General features: G+C 43.2%; 1 protein-coding gene across 3 annotated transcripts in view; it reads right to left on the reverse strand.

The window, feature by feature from the left end:
• Positions 1-22594, reverse strand: part of LOC126190790 (transcriptional coactivator YAP1) — a 347592-nt gene that overhangs the window by 236464 nt on the left and 88534 nt on the right. The window lies entirely within an intron of this gene.

The following is a 22594-nucleotide window of genomic DNA, read 5'->3' on the forward strand; positions in this document are numbered from 1 at the left end:
TTAGTGCCGTGACAAGTGTCCTTGGAGCCCAGCAGAGAAGCTGGAGCTGCCTTGGGTTGGCGGCCGGGTTCCGCGCGGATAGCCTTCGCGGGGGACGCCCGAGTATGTGCCAATTTTACGTCAACGTAAACACTAGCCGCGGCCCGGCGCGGCCAGACACGGCGCGCACTCGCGCACAGTCTCTCCGGTGAAGCCGAGGCTACGCTCTCGACTGTGTCTGTCTACGTTTCACTTAGTTTTTCCTGCGAGCCACGCTTCTCGAACAGGATGCAGTAGAAACGTGTCCCTAGGGATAAGGAAACTTTACGTTCATCTAGAACTGTTTCGGAAAATCATTACAAACAAATTAACTCGTTAATTACATCATCTCATTATTTAAATCAGTTTCCGCCTGGCTTTCTGAAGCACAAGGTTATTGCCTTGCGCAGGTGGCAGTGAATTCGATGTGTATAACAGCAACAAACACAGGAGACAACGCAAACAGATCCTACGTACAACAACCCATTATTCTTGTCAACTGTCACAGATCGAATGGTTTCTATATGGAGAACTGTAGAACATTTGGTACTTGTACGTTAACATTATGATAATTCGCAAGTTTCATTTGCTATTACGAAAAAGAGTACCATTTTTTTAAGAGGCTGTACTAATAACGAATTTGCCATTGTGCCGCTGCTGTTAACGAGTATTGCACTTCATCCTTCGTAATTGGCATTCAGCCTCTACATCCATCACCTAGTGCTCACTATTTAGTACATTTGGAAGCTAACATTCCCAATTTCCAATTTACTTGACGATTTAAGACTTCCAGAAAACGTCAGTTTGCACAGAAGGTACGTATGAATGCTATTTTCACTAGTTTTGTTCAAATCATAGCATTTTTTAAGTAACGTGCGTTAGTAGTGTATTGTATCTTCACTTACAGGATCTGATTTAGGTACCGCACGTCGTATTCTTTTAAATATTCATTAAAATCGTTCCAAAATTTACATTTTCCTGCCCTCTTCTTTACGTTAATGAAATCAGTCTTCAAATGAAAACAGTAGTAATTAAATCCAAGGTCAAGGAGAAAGCAACAGAGGGACACGGAAAAAGCGGAAGTGTAACCAACAGAAAAAACGAGAAAATAGATACAAGGTGACAATTACTGAACTATATAAAACAAAAGCGTCATAACTTCTGAGCGGTGTACATTAGGACGTTCAAACTGCTCGGTTGGCGGCGGGGAATGAGGGGAACTCATATGGGCATGCGCATGCGCACGCCCACTTTCAATTGGATGCATTCGCCAATAAACAAAATAGGCGCATTTGGGAGACAGAGAATCTGCATTTCCCCATCGAGAAGTCTCCACCCTTAACGGGTGACTATGTGGTGTGGAATGTCCAGACACGGAATGACTGGAGCGATATTACTTTATGCCACGCGGACAGCCGAACGGTACGTGAATGTTTTGGAAGATGTTTTCACCCCCATTACCCAAAGTGAGCCTGATTTCGACAAGATGTGGTTCACGCAAAACGGAGCTCAACTGGAGCACTTTAGGGCCACTGACATGGGCCTCGATTGGCCGCCATATTCTCCGGATCTGAACACATGCGACTCCTTTTTGTGGCGCTATATTAAAGATAAAGTGCACTGCAATTACCCCAAAACCATTGCTGAGCTGAAGAGAGACAATTCAGGAGGTCATGGATAGATCGATCTTCCGACACTTCAGCGGGTCATGCAGAATTTCGCTATTCGTCTGTGCCACATTATCGCCAATGATGGCAAGCGTATCGAACCTGTCATAACCTAAATCTGAATATCTATTGTGACGTTTACATGTTGAATGAATTGTGTGCACGCTGTAGTTTGTAACTAATTTGCGTTTTTTTCATATCGTTCTGTAATTGTCACCCTGTAACAAAAGAATAAGTAAAGAAGCAACTTAGTTTCAGTAAGAAGTGATGGATAGGGGGCTACTATGAACAGCAAGGATAGAAAAAGGAATAACATGGAAAGAAATGACGAATACGTTACGGTAAGCAGTAATTGCAGTGTGGGGTATTCCATGTTCTACTTGAGTGTCAACGGATATAGATTTACACACATTTTATAAAACGTTTGAACTTTTCTGTCTTCACGCCTGTTTTGAAGTGTAATGACCACGTCATCTAAAACAAAATTCTGGTTATGAGTATGTCACACTGATTACTACTTAAGAAAGTGTTTTAGTGCGCCTGCAATTCTGCTTTCCCATCAAACTGCCGAGATATGTTTGAGTTGTTCTGTACAGAGAATCTATGTCCATCCATAAAATACATTGTCAGTAGAGGGACAATTAGCGAAGTTACAAAGTTCCTTTCATGTATACGTTTGGAGCACAGCATTATATGGTAGCGAATCATGGACAGTGGGGAAAACCGGAACAGAGGGAATCGAAGCATCTGAGGTATGATGCTACAGAAAAATGTTGAAAATTAGGTGGACTGATAAGGTAAGAAATGTGGTGGTTCTCCGCAGAATCGGCGGAGGAAGGACAGACTGGTAGGACATGTGTCACGTCTTCAGAGAATAACAGCCGTGGTACTAGAGGGAGCTGTAGAGGCTAAAAACTGTTGAGGAAGACAGAGACTGGGACACATCCAAAAAATAATTGTAGCTGTTGGGTGCAAGTGCTACTCTGAGGTGAAGAAACTGGCGCAGGAGAGGAATCTGTGGCGGGCCGAATGAAACCAGTCACAAGATTGATGATTAAATAAATAAAAAAATTAAAAAACGTACGATACTTGATACATTCAACCGAGCAGTCCGTTTGAAACAAAATTGTTGACGTATCAGGAAACTGCTAGACATCTACATCCATACTCCGCAAGCCACCTGACGATGTGTGGCGGAGGGTACCTTGAGTACCTCTATCGGTTCTCCCTTCTATTCCAGTCTCGCATTGTTCGTGGAAAGAACGATTGTCGGTATGCCTCTGTGTGGGCTCTAATCTCTCTGATTTTGTGCTCATAGTCACTTCGCGAGATATACGTAGGAGGGAGCAATATACTGCTTGACTCCTCAGTGTAGGTATGTTCTCGAAACTTCAACAAAAGCTCGTACCAAGCTACTGAGCGTCTCTCCTGCAGAGTCTTCCACTGGAGTTATCTATCATTTCCGTAACGCTTTCGCGATTACTAAATGATCCTGTAACGAAGCGCGCGGCTCTCCGTTGGATCTTCTCTATCTCTTCTATCAACCCTGTCTGGTACGGATCCCACACCGGTGAGCAGTATTCAAGCAGTGGGCGAACAAGCGTACTGTAACCTACTTCCTTTGTTTTCTGATTGCATTTCCTAAGGATTCTTCCAATGAATCTCTGTCTGGCATCTGCTTTACCGACGATTAGTTTTATATGGTCATTCCATTTTAAATCACTCCTAATGTCTACTCCCAGATAATTTATGGAATTAAAGGCTTCCAGATGCTGACCTGCTATATTGTAGCTAAATGATAAAGGATCTTCCTTTTTATGTATTCGCAGCACATTACACTTGTATACATTGAGATTCAATTGCCATTCCCTGCGCCATGCATCAATTCGCTGCAGATCCTCCTGCATTTCAGTACAATTTTCCATTGTTACAACCTCTCGATATACCACAGCATCATCTGCAAAAAGCCTCAGTGAACTTCCGATGTCATCCACGAGGTCATTTATGTATATTGTGAATAGCAACGGTCCTACGACACTCCCCTGCGGCACACCTGAAATCACTCTTACTTCGGAAGACTTCTCTCCATTAAGAATGACATGCTGCGTTCTGTTATCGAGGAACTCCTCAATCCAATCACACAATTGGTCTGATAGTCCATATGCTCTTACTTTGTTCATTAAACGACTGTGGGGAACTGTATCGAACGCCTTGCGGAAGTCAAGAAACACGGCATCTACCTGGAAACCCGTGTCTATGGCCCTCTGAGTCTCGTGGACGAATAGCGCGAGCTGGGCTTCAGACGATCGTCTTTTTCGAAACCCATGCTGATTCCTACAGAGTAGATTTCTAGTCTCCAGAAAAGTCATACTCGAACATAATACGTGTTCCAAAATTCTACAAGTGAGTAGACTGAATATGAGTATACTCATGGCGACCCAACCTGGATTCGAACGACTAATCGGTGTCGTCGTTTTCACTGAACTGTAAATTAACTTCCATCCTGTCACATCCTAAGAGAACTGACGATAACGCCAGCGCCTTTATTTGTCTTTCTTCTCAGGGGAATTTAAGGATCCTGCGAATGCGAAAGACTGCTGCTGGATGAACTTACGTCGGCGGCCCGCTGAAAGGTCGGCCCCCGGCTGTGGTCTGGTGGGCTCGCCTCGGCTCGCCTGCTGCCGGCCGGCCTTGCAGCTTTCTCCTGCTGGCCGCCTCTCTGGCCGCGCCGCTTCCTGCAGCTACAGCCGAGAGCCGTTCCTCCTACCGCCGCCTGCGCGGCTGCTGACAGTTTCACGGGCAGTTGCTCCACATACACGTGGCGACCGACCTCTACCTTCCTTCTGACGGTGGCCGGTTGCAGGCAGACCAAGTTTTTAAAACAGCCACTGTGACCAGCTGGATGCAACGAAAGGTTCACACCGTGAGATGTCTAGACAGTCTCCGCTTCGAACTCTTTAAGAATCCGCATTCGACGTACACTCGATGCACCATAACGGCCTTCCAAATTATTCCTTGTCCGACCGACTGACCAGTTTTGTGACAACATACACACGTCCCGATCGACTGGACTCGGCGAGTACTGCCAAAATCACCTAGACCACAAGGCCGTACAACTACAAGCTAACATTCTTGTGACATCAATTGTAGACATGCGCTCATTGCCACCTATCTGTAGCAGCCCCGTCTGGTTGGTTTGTTGGTTGGTCGGTTGGTTTAAAGGCGGGAGAAGGGACCAAACTACGAGATAATCGGTCCCTTGTTCCTAATAAAACAATGCCACAAATGTGAGAATAAAACGGACGAAACATGTAACACAAGAACGAAAGGAAGGCAACGAACACTAAAAAGAACAAAAGAGGACAAGAAAACAACAGAGACGTTAGAGACAGAAGAGAGTAAAACATGAAAGCAGATTACAGTGGCTGGCCCACCACAAGAACAGGGCCATCTACAGGGTGGCGCACAAAATGTGTTACCATTTTGTTTTTGAATATAAACTTTATTGTCAATACAATCTGAAAGGAACATATACTACAATGAAGAGCCGCCCATGGAGATTTGTTCTAACTCAGCACATGCTCAATATGTCCACCATTTCATTTCCTAACCTCCTTCAAACGAACACTGAAGTTAGTGATTACCCTACGGCATGTATCTTCCGTAATTCCACTGCAAGCTTGAAGGATAAGTCTTCTGAGCTCCATTAAATCACGTACACGTTTCGGGAAAATTTTTTCCTTTAGGTACCCTCAAAGAAAAAAAGTCACATAGATTGAGGTCTGGACTATTGGGGGGCCAATTTTGTCCTTCATTGAAGCGACCTGGAAACAAGAGTGAAACAGGCTTAGACCTAGGTCGCTTCGCTTCCAATACTGTTCCTTCCTGTACAAATTTATCGTACAACCTGTGGATGGTCTTCTTGCAAGAGACCCATCGTGTGTTAAACTGTTGTCGAAAACGCCTCTGAGTCACAACAAGGCTTTTCGTTTCATGAAAAAGTAACAATTGCCGATCGTTGCTGTGTCGTCAGTCTTCCATTGTCAGCCATTGCTGCTTACTAGCGGCAGTATCGTGAAACACATTTCGTAACTCATTTGTTTTTCCAAGTTCTGCTGCTACTGCTTTAGTGATCCCAGCGGGATATCTAATGTGCGTCGCAAATTGTGAAAGAAGCAATTGGTAACACATTTCGTGCGCCACCCTGTAGTTGCCTGTAGCAAAGCCACGTGGACGGATGTAAACGACCATTTAGCAGCAGCATTGCTAGTGAACTGAATTTGCTTGTGAAATATTTTTCTACTATTTGAGATGTATACTGTAGTTCAGAAGTAATCTACAACATGGCTAATAAGTAATGTGTTCCTGACTGACGGTAATTACGATGACAAGAAGGAATCTCTTCATTTTAAATATCCAGCTTATGAAGATACGCGTAGGAAATGGCCCTCTGCGATCAAGAGGAACAATTTTGTTCCCGGTAAGCATGCTGTGTTAGAAAACTTTCGCTGTAAGGCTTACGTATTGACGAAAGTACATAGCAGTTTAACACTGATTATTAGTACAAGTTTCAGCAACACGCATACAGTATATTATCTTTAAATTCCTAGTTCTGCCACTTACACTTCATCGAAGACGATATATTGTCGGAAACACGAGCAGTAGACTGGAAAAGTGGACCTACAAATGCACCGCTAAGCAAGCCACAACTCACGAAAAATGCAAGCGCCTGCCTGTTCCTATCGCTAGTTGCAATTTGTTTATCTTATGTTCATTCAGGTCACGTTCTAAGAGACACAAAATGCGGGATTTGCCTTGACTACTCTATAGCTAATAAGGCCAAAGGAAGCCGAGACAAAGCTGTGGGCAAAGAAATGGCTAATGGAAAGGAAGAAAGTCACCCACACTTCGTTACTAAAGGACCTGAGAGCTAATTATTTTCAGAATTATTTTAAGAATGGCTGAAACAAGCTTTTCAGATCTGGTGAACTTCATCAGAGCGTATTTGACGATAAAGTATCAGTCATGACAGAAGATGTAAGCTTCTAGGAGAGCTAGTTTCCAGCCACTGCCAGAAGTTATGAAGGCCTCTGATTCAGTGAAGCTGTATCCTCACAATTATAAAGGGTGATCAAGAAGTTACGTTTGAGGGCGTTGCTGCAACGTATGTGCAACTTAAGGAGACTCCGATGCGGGTGTGCAAACACCGACACGTACATAATAGGCCAATGTGGCATTCGTGTCTTTCCGATGGGCATGCGGTACAGGCGGAAACGTGAACTATGACAACGTTATCGCCAAATGCGAACAAACGAGACCGACGTACTGTTAAATTTTGTTGTTATTTTCTTGACTGCCGAAGAACAAACACCGATAGACATCCATTGGACAATGAACAATGCGTATGGGGCAAGATGTCAGTTGTGGAATGCTGCCCCGAAATTCGTGCTGGGTGCGTCTACTTCGTGGTAATGAACACTCCCATATCGCAATTGTCGAAGCGTACAAGTTACGCCAACTCAGGTGAGAGAAAACCCCAGAGACAATGGAACAACCCCGTCCTCACCTACAGTCCAGACCTCTCCCCATGCGCTTACCACTCTTTCTGTCCCTTAAAGGCGTTGATGGTAAGAAGATTCCTGTCGGGCGAGAATCTGCAGCAGGCAGTTACGGACTTCTTCACACAGCAGCACACGGTGTTTCAACAAACGGGTATCTTCGAACGTGGTGCGTCCATGGGATCACTGCCTTAATGCTCTCGGTGATTTTGCCTCATTGGCATACCGATTATACACTATATGACCTTCGAACGTAAACTTTTTGATTGCCTCTTATATTATCTGAAATGAGTCGGAACCTGTAAGGTGGTCTGTAGTTGCACAACGAAATGTGTGTGTAGCAGAAAAATTATCACCAGAAGAAGTTCATATCGAACTGGAAGAAGAATAACTACAAAGATGGTGGCGTACATTATGTAATACAATTTTTTTCAGATCCGACGATGTTAAAATCCTTTGTAGTAACGACTTCTAAATCTTTTTCTTGTAATAAAAACGTCTGCAAGAGGAAGGAAGGGGGCACAGCGCCCCTCCCCCCCCCTCTTGCTCATAGGTATGGGCGTCCATGTTAAGTAGGACAATAATTTATGAATGGAAGTCAGCCGACTGCTTGTATTTCGGCTTTTATTTCCGATAGGTATTTAGAATGAGATCTAAAATCTAATAAGATTAGTTCGGTTTTTAGATTTCATTTGAAACAGTTTTAAATAATGTCAGTATTGAGAAAACATCTTTAAAAATGAACCGAACGTAGTGTTCGTTTTTTATGTGGTATATCAACAAGGCCACAATAACCCCTAACTGTATTTTGGGTAGTAGCTATACCTAAGTGCACTATAAGCAGCAACTGCAAATATACATTTTGTGTCAAAAAATAAACCCAAAATGTGCTTTGCATTCGGTATGTTTAACACGACTTATTCGACGGTCAGAGTTCAAGGGTAGGGCCACAAAAAGTATGGCTTAAATAAGTACTTTAAAACAAATAAAACGGTATTTGTAATAAGATAATATGAAAACAGAGTATCTTATTCGTGATTAATAAGTTAACTTCGTAAAATATAGGTACGAAGCTGGGCGTCCATGATGCCCTTTCGTCTATGACGTAAGTCCCTTTCCTCAAATAATAAATTTTAACGCAAAATCTGTATGCAGTGTCAGAAACCATTTAGAAAAACCTTTCTAACGATGCCTCACTCATACCTCTATGATGAGAAACAGTGATGTTGACATGGAAAATAATACACATGATATTTCTTGCACGTCTGTTACTACACTTCACGCATAACATTTATCATAAGCAAATGCAATCTTTAATACTTCGTCAACCTAGTACTGTGTCATCTCAGACACATCTAAACAGCGTTTATTCCCACGCACAGTGACAGAAGACACAATTTTGTCGGGCGGTCGTTATACGGCACTATTCATCGTGTGAAGTGGTGTTCGGGTCGACTGTCGGCTCATCTCATCAAACGGGCCGACGTGAAAAATCGGTCGATCGTTGCGTGAGTAGAATCCTCATCGTTCTGACAATCTGTCGTCACCAGCCACACTTCAGGAAGGTACTGCAACCTAAGACCATGACTTTGTAACCTGACGTTAGCTTCAGAACTATACCAACCAGAAGTGTCGTTACTTATAACATGTGAAGTATCTCTTGGAGATCTTCGCGTTCGCTAGAGGGAAAAAAAAAAGCCAACGGCATATATTAATTATGTACTGCTTTGTACACAGCCAAGTATTTGTGACAAGAAAGGATTTGAATGTTATTGCTCTCATTTCACTCGCAGCAATTTATCCTTTTAGGTTCCTGCCTAACCATACATTCGGAAATGGTCGTATGTTCGGAAATGAACAGCCAAATATTTATTTCATCCTTCCTTTTGTAATGAGATGGAAATGTAAATAACGTCGAATATTGTAGAACATACTTGTATTGGATTCATAATGAAGTCACAAATGGCTCGAAGCACCATGGGACTTAACTTCTGAGGTCATCAGTCCCCTAGAACTTAGAACTAATTAAACCTAACTAACCTAAGGACATCACACACTTCCATGCCCGAGGCAGTATTCGAACCTGCGACCGTAGCGGTCCCGCGGTTCCAGACTGTAGCGCCTAGAACCTCTCGGCCACTCCGGCCAGCAATAAAGTCACAGAATGTATTAATAAGCCTAAGATAAAAAAATATAAGAATTAGCAGAGAGTAGGACACGACCCCACATCATTTTACTCCGCAATCCACTATCTTATCGATTACGCCGTGCCTGAATTCTGATATTTTTAGCTATAGTCTTTGTTAACAAACTTTCTCTCGAAGGCTTATATCGTTGATGCGTCATTAAGTGACCTCTAATTATAAGAGTTGGGTTTTTGTGATAAATCTTCAAGGTTCCGTTGCCTTGGTATTACTGCTAGTTATAATACAAAGAAGCGGAATATTCCCAGATCAGTGGTGTCGGATGCAGCGAGTCAAAGATGGTATACGAACAAGGTTTAACCGTCTTTGACCCTAACAGAAGTGTTACAATTCTGCCGGTAAGTTATACTGAACTTGTACCAGCGGCTACAGGCCCTCCGGATCAGTATTGCTGGACGATTACACGCGGTGTCTGACGTGGAGAAATCGAGACGACGGGCACTCGTATCGAGCTCCGAAAGCCGCACTGTGCCAGCCGGCAGGGCCGGAGCCCGAGGAACGGGACGCGGCTTTTGTGAAAGCAAAGCGAGCGCGCTCGCGAAACGCCGGCCGTGGCATTTTGTGATCTTTGCTCCCGCCCCGGCGCACTTGCACAACAAAAAGCGGCGCTGCGCGGCGGCCGCCGAGGCGGCAGACCTCCAGCGCCGGCCACCGGCCTTCGCCCACCGGACGCGGCGCACGGCCACTTCCTGCTCCCTGCTCTTCCTACAACAACACTGTGGCGCGCACGCCACTTACCCCTCAGCACGCTCCATCTGCATTTCAGTCGAGTCTCGTGGGAACGAATGCAGATGCTGGTAAGACAGAAAGCAATGTTACTTATAAACCGTACTGATTGCAAAATATTTATCCACATGACCGGTTTCGGTTCCTCTAGAACTAACTTCAGACCTGCAATTTCGGTTACTCCTGTAACCGAAATTGCAGATCTGAGGCCGGCCGGTGTGGCTGTGCGGTTCTAGGCACTTCAGTCTGGAACCATGTGACCGCTACAGTCGCAGGTTCGAATCCTGCCTCGGGCATGGATGTGTGTGATGTCCTTAGGTTAGTTAGGTTTAAGTAGCTCTAAGTTCTAGGGGACTGATGACCATAGATGTTAAGTCCCATAGTGCTCAGAGCCATTTCAACCAGTTTTTTGCAGATCTGAAGATGGTTTTAGAGGTACCGAAACTGGTTATGTGAATAAATATTTTGCAATCAAGACGGATTATAAGTAACATTGCATAAAAAGTGACTGCGGTATCCCTGCAGACATTATGTCTGTTTTAGCAAAGACAGAAAGGAATCAGAGACAGAAAGGAATCAGAGACAGAAAGGAATCAGAGACAGAAAGGAATCAGAGACAGAAAGGAATCAGAGACAGAAAGGAATCAGAGACAGAAAGGAATCAGAGACAGAAAGGAATCAGAGACAGAAAGGAATCAGAGACAGAAAGGAATCAAAGACAGAAAGGAATCAAAGACAGAAAGGAATCAAAGACAGAAAGGAATCAAAGACAGAAGGTTGATTTTATATCAATGGGGCAAGTGGAAAATTTGTGCCTGACCGTGATTAGAACCTGGGTCTCCTACTTACTGGGCAGATGAGATGGCCGCTACGTCAACCAGACACAGTGGTCAACACAACTGCACAGACTACCCTAGCACGCCTCCCGTCAGACCCAAATTCTCAACTTATACCACACACTACTGATGTTCGGTAGAACAGACACCACTTGTAGCCAATGCTGGTAACTACAGTATAAATACGTGCACGTGGCCGCGTTGCATTACGTCTCCCCAAAACATCCCACAAGCGCTCGACGGAATTTATACTTCAGACGGACTGTGTGGCAATATTAAGAGTACTGCTGCGCAACAAAAAATCCTCTGGTCCACAAAATATCCATTTTCTCCTCAGACACCTTCCGCCAATCTCAGTTGAACTCCTACTAACCAAAATCTACCATTCTTATCTGAAGCTACTGTATTTCCCGACGCCTTGAAAAATTTCCAGGGTTCCACCTTACGAAAAATTTGCAAAGACCTACTATTCCCTCAGGACTACGGCCGTATCTCCTTTCTTAGCTGCGCAGGGAAGATACTGGAGTACATCATCCTCTCCCACCTAAAACGTTTGCTTTCAGAACGCAATAAAATTCTACCCTACAATTTGGACTGCGGGAAAATCATGGTACACTCCACCAAACGATGCGGCTGGTAGTGAAAGTATGCAATGCCCGCCAAATCCGCCACAGCAGAGCCATACTCTTGAACATGCAGAAAGCGTTCGACAAGGTATGGCATACAGGATTCATTTCCAGACTTCTTCCCCATCACTGTCCCCTCCACACCGTCCTCATAATTCGCTCCTCTCTCAGCAATAGGCAATTCTTCGTAGCAGTAAATAATTGCAATTACTGCAGGGGTACCAAAAAGCTCCGTCATGGCCCCATACTGTACTCACTGTACATTAATAACATCCCGCATCAGATGGGAGGTCAGCTAGCCGACGACACGACAATCTTCAGAAACAGCGCCAATCTGACGTACTCGGCCAGGAAACTGGAAGAGCATCCGCATGAAATCCACAATTGGACACTTCGATGGAAAAAAACCAACTCCGACGAAACAGAAGTAATAATCTTCGTCTATATCAGCATCCATGACGACGCAACACTAAATCTCAATGGCACTGTGATTCCTGGAAAATCAACGTCAAATATCTAGGAATATTACTAGACGCAAGACTGACGTTTGTCGGACAAATCTGCAACCGAGGCCAAGGCCTCATTTACAGCTCGATTCTCTCATCAGTGGGAATACACTTCGGGTAAGGACCAAGCTCAGACTATCTAAAAACCTTCATCCAACCGAACATCACTCACATATCAGAAATATGGATCATCACAGCCGAATGCACGTGAGGAAAGTGGAAGTTATACAGAATCGTTGCCTCAGATAGCCGTAGACGCGCCCTGTTTCCAACCAAACACACACATCTACACTCCACAGAACGCCACGAGGATCTCTCAAATAATCCAACAACAAGGTCCAAATTCCCACAGATGATCACCCAACGAAATGTCAGCCCCTAACATAACACCTCCTACGTGAAGCCACCAGCTTCCTACGTGCTTCAATCCCTCGTCCAGAAAACCAAATATCAGACAAAGGGACTTCTTGTCACGGGCTTTCAAACGTAAAGGGGTCAAGTACCCATCAGACACTGCAGTCAGACGGAATTTAAGTCGAGGGAACGAGCAGGCTAGTCCCTCCGCCGGATATTCTCTCGTTAAAAGAATTCCACCTGTTCGACGAGGTTGCGCATTGCCCTGCAAAAAGGTATGTCAGAGCCGGATGCACCCCTGGAAACACACACGGGGAAGTAATAACGCTGGACATTGAGTTTATCGTGTTCAAAGATGTGGAGATCGGCATGCCCACACCATAAACCGTGGAGCACCAAACCGATCATGAGTGCTTTACGTGTCGTCGTCTCCTCCCCCCCTCCCCACCCCCACATGAAGCTACGTGCAGAATCACTGTCTGTCATCCGAGAAAAGCACGCGATCCCAATCCATGCTGGTCCTGCCTCTATGTCTAACGGCTGGCAATGAGAAATATAGGCTCCGGCCACAAAATTACAGCAGCTCTTGGCCCCGTCTTCTCCACACTTGAAGCTACCCAAATATTGTCTCCGGGCTATGTTGTAATGAAAAATACTACCGAGGTGCACCGTAACTCCTCGCTGACTGAAACACACTGTCTTCTCCAGTTTCTTCAACTGCCTCGTGTTGCGCGGTCAGCCCCATTTGGCGCTACAGTCCCGATGACCTCACGTAGCGCAACGTTACAACTAGCTTCCTGTGCGCGAATGGGAGACCTCTCGCAACATGTTTCCGCACTTTCATTCATTTCCACCGAACAGAGAATGCGGCGTTGTGTTACAGGTGAGGTGTCACACCCGTTCAAAACAAATATCGTCATCTGAAACGCCATATTTGGAAATTAGGCTCACGCTCATAATTATAGCTGGGACGACCGTTCTACACGCTTCCTTTCCAGCCGATAGGCTGCTGCCCATCCATCCGGGCGCTAATCTTGTTATGGAGCGGCACTTGCTCCTCAGCTAGCGCCTTTGAGAATCAGATAAACGTCGTCATGGACTCGCCTGCCTAGGCAAGTTGCTAGCGCGCTCTTACTTTGGCGTTCCAGCCAGAGGTAACCTTTCGAAGCCTTTTTGGACAAACAAAAGTTGCCCAAAAACGGAACTACACTCAGAGTTTAATGGACATCAACTACACCACGATTAACTAACGATTGAACAAAAACTTTATTGCACAGAAGCTTCGATCGCACAAATCATCGTCAGATAGCTTGAAATATGTCACAGAAGCGCACTTGACGTAGATTATATGATGCTGATAATTAAAAAATGTAACCTGTGGGGGTTCTATTTTAGTCTGAAAAACATTGTTAATCCGTATTTTCATTTAGCAATGGTTATTAGTGGGTCCCACAAAAAACAAAAAAACAAAAAATAGAAACCCTCAGATTACATTTCATCATGCACAACACAGGTTTACGGAAGGAAAATATTCTATCTGATTATCATCTACTAGTAAGAAATAAGTTTTTAGGGCTCCGTGCGTCAATCGTCGAAAAACGGAACTCTTATAGGATTGCTTTGTTGTCCATCTATCTGTCCTACTGTCAAAAACCCTTTTTCTCAGGAAGTGGTACCCGTATCAGGTTGAAATTTACGTCACATACTGAGGTCCATAGGTCCTTAGCGGTGTAAAAAATTTAAACATCTAAGTCAGTGCAATCGTAAGGTACTGCCATTTACATCACATATTTTGATACTCGCAAATTCACTTATCAGAACCTCTAGGGTACTTCCTGTCGATCTAGAATGATCAAATTTGGCAAAAAGTAATGTTTCATAGTCCAATTAATGGAAAAAAATCCTAAAATTATTAATTTGTAATTAAATCACACGATCTGTTATCCGACATAAAAGTCGAAATTAAAACAGTTAGTAGTTCTGCATTCAGGCTGACTAGGTCGCGACGATAAAAGTCAAATATCAGGCAAGAAATACTTTATTGCTCATATTACGCGTTTCAAATGGTTCGAATGGCTCTGAGCACTATGGGACTCAACTTCTGAGGTCATTAGTCCCCTAGAACTTAGAACTACTTAAACCTAACTAACCTAAGGACATCACACACATCCATGCCCGAGGCAGGATTCGAACCTGCGACCTTAGCGGACTCGCGGTTCCAGACTGCAGCGTCTAGAGCCGCACGGCCACACCGGCCGGCTTACGCGTTTCAGAATTTATCCGTAGTCAGATATCCGTGTGCGAGTACTACAGGTAGATATAGTGTTTCAAATTGTATGTGAAACAGACGCTCAGGTACTAGCATGCGAATTTTTGTTTCATAAGCAACTTGAAACGCGATATCTACCTTAAGTAATCGCTCCTGGGTATGTGATGATGGATAAATTCCGAAATACATCATATAAGCAATAAAGTCATTCGTTGCCTGATGTTGGACTTTTACCACTGCGAACCAGTCAGCCTGAATCGAGAACGACTGATTATTATAATAATGATCGCCTGCCTCCTGGATGACTTTATGTCATACTTACAATAGTGAAATTAAAAAGTTCTCGAAAATCTGGGAATCCCCGATGTCGGTATCTTGCTAGTATCAATGTCGATAACAGGCAGAAATGGTCGAGATTATCAGTTCCCGGAATGGATCAACTGTCTGTACACTTAAGTTTGTATGGCACGCTCAGTGCGCGAGTCCTACTGCACCTGGCCAAGTTTTGTTCAGCACGCAGCTGATCTTGTTCACTGTCGCATTCTTTAAGTACTCAGAAGAGTAAGGGGGGAAGGGGAGCAGCGCCTTCTTAAAATTTGCTGCACTCAGTGTGTGGGTTAACTCCGGAATGTTTTATCGGTATCTGATAGAAAGAGAACATTTGGTTGACTCTGTGGCAATCCATCCATAGAATGGGGGTATTAAGCTGACAAGCCTCGCTGTCGCAACTTCACAGGAGAGTAGGTTGTGTACCCAGTGGGTTTCTCCTTATCTCTCTACTGAACGTCTTTAGACACTCGTAACAACACACAACACAATATACTGTACATCTACACATTTGTCATCCACAAGAGACATATATACAGTTGATACACACTTCTGAGAAAAGCAGATGAGCATACCTCGGTATTTCTGTATTTTCCATGAACACACACAAAAGTAGCCCATAAAAGTCAAATTCTTACTACACATGTAAAATGATAAGTACCTCGTTCTACACTGGTGAATGAGATAAGAGAAAATTTTGAGTTCGAAGTGTCTCAAATACTTTTTTAATTTCAGTTCGTTGGCTTTCGGGTGGTGCGATCTCAATAGTGGGAAAACACATACGACTGCGTGTTAGAGGCGAGTTTCGAGTCAGTTATGACGATACGAATGTAAGGACTACACAACACGCAGTCACCAAGCGCACAAAATCTCCGACACGGCCAGAAATCAAACCCAGGTCCTTTCGGTTAGCAATCTGCCACGCTGACCCAGCAGCTAACGAGGCGGACAGTCATATAAGCAGAGAGTAATGTCGGAAGACGTCAAAGCGTGCAACAGGAAACAAATCTGTGACTGCTGACATCACAATGAACTGCAACGGATACAGGCAAAACAATAAACACAGCTGCAACGTAACACACAGCATTATAGATTTTGCGCCAGGAACGAAAACCACGCGTAGAAAGAGCAATTTTGAGGTAAAATATTTCCTTGGCTACGATAAACCACGTAACGGACGCCTTAGGTTACCCTCTGAAATGTGTTTAACGTAATACAGCAGGTTGTTTACGTTGTTAGCGGGTGACTAAAGCGTGTACGTGTTAATTAGCGCCTTCAGTCCTGGTCGCATTGTGTAACTACGGACGTGTTATCGCATGCGGCCAATCGATCGTCTGCTCCGTTTAAATGACCCACCGTCGACAACAGATCGATATTAAATGTCTTTGCTCTGGTTGGGGCGTCAATAAACAGTATTTCTCTATACGGCGTTAACAGCTGTGAAGTAGGAGAAAAAAAAAATGTTACATCTGGGCTGTATGCTATGCGCATGCACGGCATCGTAACGAAATCAGTTGATCGTTTGCCGAAACAGGAAATGGCGCATAAAACGATAGTTTACAATGAAACGAAGCTAGAATACAAATTTTCCGTCTGGATGTGCGGTGAATGATGCTAATACAACGCCATTCGGTTTATGCGGCGCTATAAAATTACTCGGACGGCTGTTGTGCCCGTGCTCTACGATGTCAGCATTATTTCCTTAAATAATATGTCCACCTCTAAGCTGCACTAGACATTGTCCGAAGTGCGGTGCTAAAAATGCGGGAAGGAAAACAAAGTGCACAACACAGGGGAAACCGACCGCCAGTCGCGTGACGTTTCGCGTAGTCCTCTAACCGCCGCGAGCTCAATAATTCACGCAGCACTGCCTGGAACTCAAGATCGATAACCTCTCTGTTGGGCTGGAAACCAGTTTTTCGTAATTTAACGCTAGCGTCGTCATTATAACCGTAGCTTTCAAGTATGGATCTAAAAAAGATGGATTTAAAAAAGGTCAAACATAAAAACCACACAAAATGTTAGACTATATCACAGCATATTTCTAATCTCAATGAGAGCACAGAGGGGTTTCAATTGCTAGAGGTAAAAACAGTTTAATCCATGGCCTAAAGCGGATTCATTCGTAACAGTATAATTTATGAACTGCCACTTGACTTCATACAAAGCGAACAGGTGCTATAAGTAAGAACACTGCCTTTTAATCATATGCTTGGTGTTTTGTGTCCCTGTTCAACAAAAACATCCTCGCCAGATGTAATTGAGTTTTGCTATAAGAGAAGAGAAGGTACTGCTGATTACAGCAAATTAGCGTACATTCAGTTCGTAAACCCCAGTTGGTCAAAATAACTGTTGTCAACAGTAACGTAACTGGTCTGAAACACAGCGACAGAAACGGCAGAAAACACTCTTCGTACTAATCCGTTTGTTGGATGAGGACAAGATTCTCCCACGGGAAGAAATAGCGGCCACCCTCCTCTTCCACTATTTTGGAATCTGTGCAGTGGCTCTGTGTAAAAATGTAACATTTTACGGCCGGAAACGCCGTCCTTATGTTGCGCGCTAGTACGATATGGCGGATGAACTTCTAGTTGAAACCCAACATTTCGTCCCGTCGGCTACGGAAAACATCTTCGACAGCGGTTGTGGCTTTTCCCAGGCCCGATGCACACCCATTAGTAATGAGCGACACTCATAACATCCTTGAAGAAAAGGGAGCCGTATTATGTAAATCGAAAGCCATGTATCTTATCCTCATCAAATCATGTCCTTGCCACAGACAGGGAAAAACGTTGGGTTTCAACAGGATAGTCATTCAACCATGGCATATTTTAATAAGTGTGAGCCCACACCTTCTTTTATATAGAATCTTATTCGAAACACAAACTTACCAACCATCTACTTAATGCTGCCATCAGCATTTGTTCCGTGCCTGGAGAAGAACCCTACTGTAGTTTCTATTGTAGTCTCCACCGATCATCAAGTCTACCCTTCAGCACTGAGTTTCATTTTAAGGACACACTTATTTTGGAAACTTCTGTTATCCTAATAGAAGTTGCCTTTCAATCTTTCGGAAGCGTTACTGCTTCTTTCGCTTTCCTTAAACGAAAGGACTGTATTTTCGTCGTTCTGACTTCGACAGATGCGTTAGCAGTATTTCCAACGAATGTCGCCCAAGCTAAGGACGAATATTTTATGGTTTCATACCTCAAACGCTAAAAACGAAATCATTATACGATGGCTTTGTTGTCCTCCTGCTAAGGCCCCTTTTTCTCCAGAAAGGGTAGAGGCATCAAGCTGAAATTTATATCAAACACGAAAGTCTACGGTTCTTTGGGGGTGTAAGAAATTTAAGCTGAAGTCAAAGCAATGAGAAGGTACGGCAGTTTAAGTCACAGTTTTTGATACTCGCAAACCCTCTCTTCAACCCTCTGTGTACGAGGACGTGCTTAAAAGTAATGCCTCCGAATTTATACCAAGCTCTTAAAGTTTTTTTTTTTAAACGAAACAAACGTTATTAACATTCTACATACTTAATTTTCCTGTCTTCATATTTATTTCTCAAGATAGCCACACTGGCGACGAACAGTTTCTCCCAACGAGAGGCCAATTTGTTGATCCCGTCACTACAGAATGTTTGACTTTGTTGACGGAGCCACAATTTCTGCTTGCACCGCTTCATCACTATCAGATGAAAGTCGGATGGGTCCAAGTCGGCACTGTGTGGAAGATGATCGATGACAGAGCACCCAAGGTGTCAGATTGTTGCAGTGACAGAGCACCCAAGGTGTCAGATTGTTGCAGATGTCGTAGCGCTCGTGTGTGGTCTAACATTGTCGTGGTGAAAGGGAAGTTGCTCCATGCGTGGACGAACTCTTCGTATTCAAAACTCGATTACATCACGCTGTTTCTCACGCACCGACATAGTTACGTTAGACACCGCCATTCTACACGATACAATGCGGAGCCCTCTAGTGGCAGCGGGTTGCAGATATGTAGACATCTAGAATGAAGATACAGAATGTTGGTAGCCAGTCAGCGGGACTCAGCGTCGCGAGGAGCACCTCAGAAGAAAACGTCACGAGCCGGGAAGATTCATCAGCGATGACGAAATCCGGTCGTGAAGGCCTTCATTGTATCGTTAACAACGTTTGTTTCATTTGAAATTCTTTACGAGTTTTCACATAAAAAATTAGAAGGCATTACTTTTCAGCATGCTGTAAAATCCACGCATATATTTATTCAGAAAATACGACATCATTGTGTGTGTAATCTGAACATTGTCATCGTTACTAAAATAATAAATAATTATTGTCAGCGACAATTTAAAATTCTGTGAAAACCTGTAGCTCAGACAATACCTATGGAAAAAGATAATGAAAATCTCCATCTTTCGTTATCTACGATTCTTCTAGAATAATCCTCCTCCTTGTTCGAATTGTTGTACTGATTCGACGTGACTGATGTCTTTCAGCACTCAGGTCTGAACAAACTATTATTTTGTTACATAATATTTGAAAATAGAGTTTTGTGTCATAGAAATCAACACGTGTCTTAAAAATTTCATTTTTATATGAGTCTCGTCCTATATAAATGTTAAGTTTCCTTGTTCAGCTACAATGGAACGCAGACATTAGCTGATATTTATCTACAGCGCGGTTTACTGGTAAAATACCGAATAAGTGATAAACATTGAAAATTACTTTTAAATGTTAATGGATATAGTAAAGTTACTGAAAAGATTTAATATATATTATCTGTTAATAGCAAAACAATGCCTGAACCAGATTCGATAAGTGATTGTCTTACGTTAGCCGCCATCTTAGTGAAATATTGCAGCGGAAGTTTTAAATTGAAATTTTAAACAGACATAAATCTTGATGGTTAGTTATTGCGATAATAGTTGTGTATTGATGGCCCAGAACTCAGTCAGAGGTAATAAATTCCACTTAGATTGTGAATAATTTTTAAATATAGTGCAATCATCATCTTACGTGTTAAAATTGTTCTCTGCTAATGTATGAAGGCTCATTATTTCGTAAGAACTTTTATGAAATATTTTTCACAGGAAAGAATACATTAGTGTTGTGCGCGTTTGGTATTGTGAGCAAAGCTGTTCATTTTGCGTAAGGAAAAGTGTTGCCACCTTGAATAACAGTAGCGGCAAATTGTATGAGATCACTCTTGTGCATGAACTTAGTGCCATTTACATTGCTTGACAGACAACATTGCTACACGTTCCCAAGTGGAGATTTCTTTAACAGAATAACTATCAATAGCCGCGAGAGGCAGCGATACATTAAATCTCAAATGGTTCAAATGGCTCTGAGCACTATGGGACTTAACATCTGAGGTCATCAGTCGCCTCGAACTACTTAAACCTAACTAACCTAAGGACATCACACACATCCATGCCCGAGGCATGATTCGTATCTGCGGCCGTAGCAGCAGCGCGTTTCCGGACTGAAGCGCCTAGAACCGCTCGGCCACAACGGCCGGCAAATGAAATCTCATGTACGCTAATAATGAGTAATTTGTCATGTTGTAGTCCTGCCCACAACTTGTAAAATACCGCAATCTACTGCACGCCACAATGCCCTTGTACATAATTAACTTTACACGGAACTTGTATTGGATCTTAAAGCTGGTTTAACTTATACGAGCATTTTTTTTCTCTGTTTTTATCCATTCATTCGTCTACGTAGGTTATGGCAAAGATTAAAGCGCGGCATGCCTGCAACAATCAGGCATGTCTAACTAGCGAGAAAAGATGAACATTAATTTTCTTATGTTCGTAATAACTGTTATCGAATGCTTCATCGATCTTGTATTGTCTGTCTTTTCCCGACTATGATAGAGAGAGGACGTAGATTTCTTTTCAGTTCACTAATAATGTGAAAAACATCAATTTTTATTGTACGAAGTCAATTTAATGTACTGGTTCCTTATTCGAACAGATCTATTTGCCTTACCGAATTTGTAGTACTTTGCAGAAGCGTGAAATTCAAGTAGAGCTAGCTGGACGCCGTAACATTGGCTTCAAAAAAAGAGGAGATAAATAGCTTCAAGGCTGTAAGAACTATCATCTAATAATGCAGTATCGTATGTCTGGAGTGTGTGTCGCTGTGCGTGGAGTAGCCGAGACACACGCTCCCGAGCGAACTCGCTATTTCTGCGCCTCTGATGTGGCTCCAGCAAATTTCCATCCTAATTATTATTATTTTCGATTATTCCCATTTAAAGAGAGCGTTTGAACTTGAATTCCTTTATGATGATTGTTTGTTTATGTTTTTTCTGAGCCCAAAGCCCGCAGCTCGTGGTCGTGCGGTAGCGTTCTCGCTTCCCACGCCCGGGTTCGATTCCCGGCGGGGTCAGGGATTTTCTCTGCCTCGTGATGACTGGGTGTTGTGTGCTGTCCTTGGGTTCGTTAGGTTTAAGTAGTTCTAAGTTCTAGGGGACTGATGACCATAGATGTTAAGTCCCATAGTGCTCAGAGCCATTACTGAGCCCAAATTTTCTTCATGTGTTCACTGTGTTTTTTCTTTCGCTCCGCTGTCCATTTGCATCCTGGTCTCTTCTGTGTTGTGGTGTCAAATTTATGTTTTTTTCATGATGTTCCTGAATTCATTTCTATTTTCTGCATCGTTACTGTTATGTGTGCTTGTCTGAGGTCCTCTTCAACTTCTTTTATCCATTTTGTTTTTCCCCTGCCTGAGTTGATGGCTTTAAGAATTCGCTTTGAAATTCTGTTTTCATTCATCCTGTGGATATGCCTGTAGAACTGCATTCTTCTTTTCCTTATTGTATCCGTAATCTTGTCTGTGTATTTATATAATTCTGATGGTCTCTTCTTCCAGATTCCTTGCTCTTGTATCGGGCCAAAAATTTTACTGAGAATTTTCCTTTCTTATTTCTCCATTTGTTTGATTTTAGGTTGCCCACCTATTTGTGTTGTTTCAGATGCATACAGTGCCTCCGGAAGTACGACAGTGTTGTAGTGCCTCAATTTTGCGTTAACGGATATGGACTTTTGTTATAATAGTTCCACGTGAGTTTATATGCTTTCTGTGGTTTTTATTCTTTCCTCATTGGCCTTTAGGTTGAGCCCTGATGGCTGGATGATTTCTCCCATTATTATTATTCTTAAAATCATTAATTAATCAGTAGAAACTCTCCCAGCACAAGTCCTATTCGCACTTGCCTTTTTTTTTAATTTAATATCTCACTGATCATTTTAATCCCCAATATGATACTTTCTCTATTTCTGCCTCTTTGTGCTGCGCTTGGCGTACAAGTACCAGCTTCCGCCAAGAGGGCATTCTTTCTTTTCCGCCCATCAGCGCACTCACAAGGGAGCCTCCCCATCGGACCCCCCTCAGATTTAGTTATAAGTTGGCACAGTTTGAAGAAGTTGTGTGGAACTATGAAAAAAATAAGCAAAATATACAAACTGAGTAGCCCATGCGCAAGATAGGCAACATTAAGGACAGTCTGAGCCCAGGA

Source organism: Schistocerca cancellata, chromosome 1 (genome assembly GCF_023864275.1).
Source record: "Schistocerca cancellata isolate TAMUIC-IGC-003103 chromosome 1, iqSchCanc2.1, whole genome shotgun sequence".
NCBI lineage: Eukaryota > Metazoa > Arthropoda > Insecta > Orthoptera > Acrididae > Schistocerca > Schistocerca cancellata.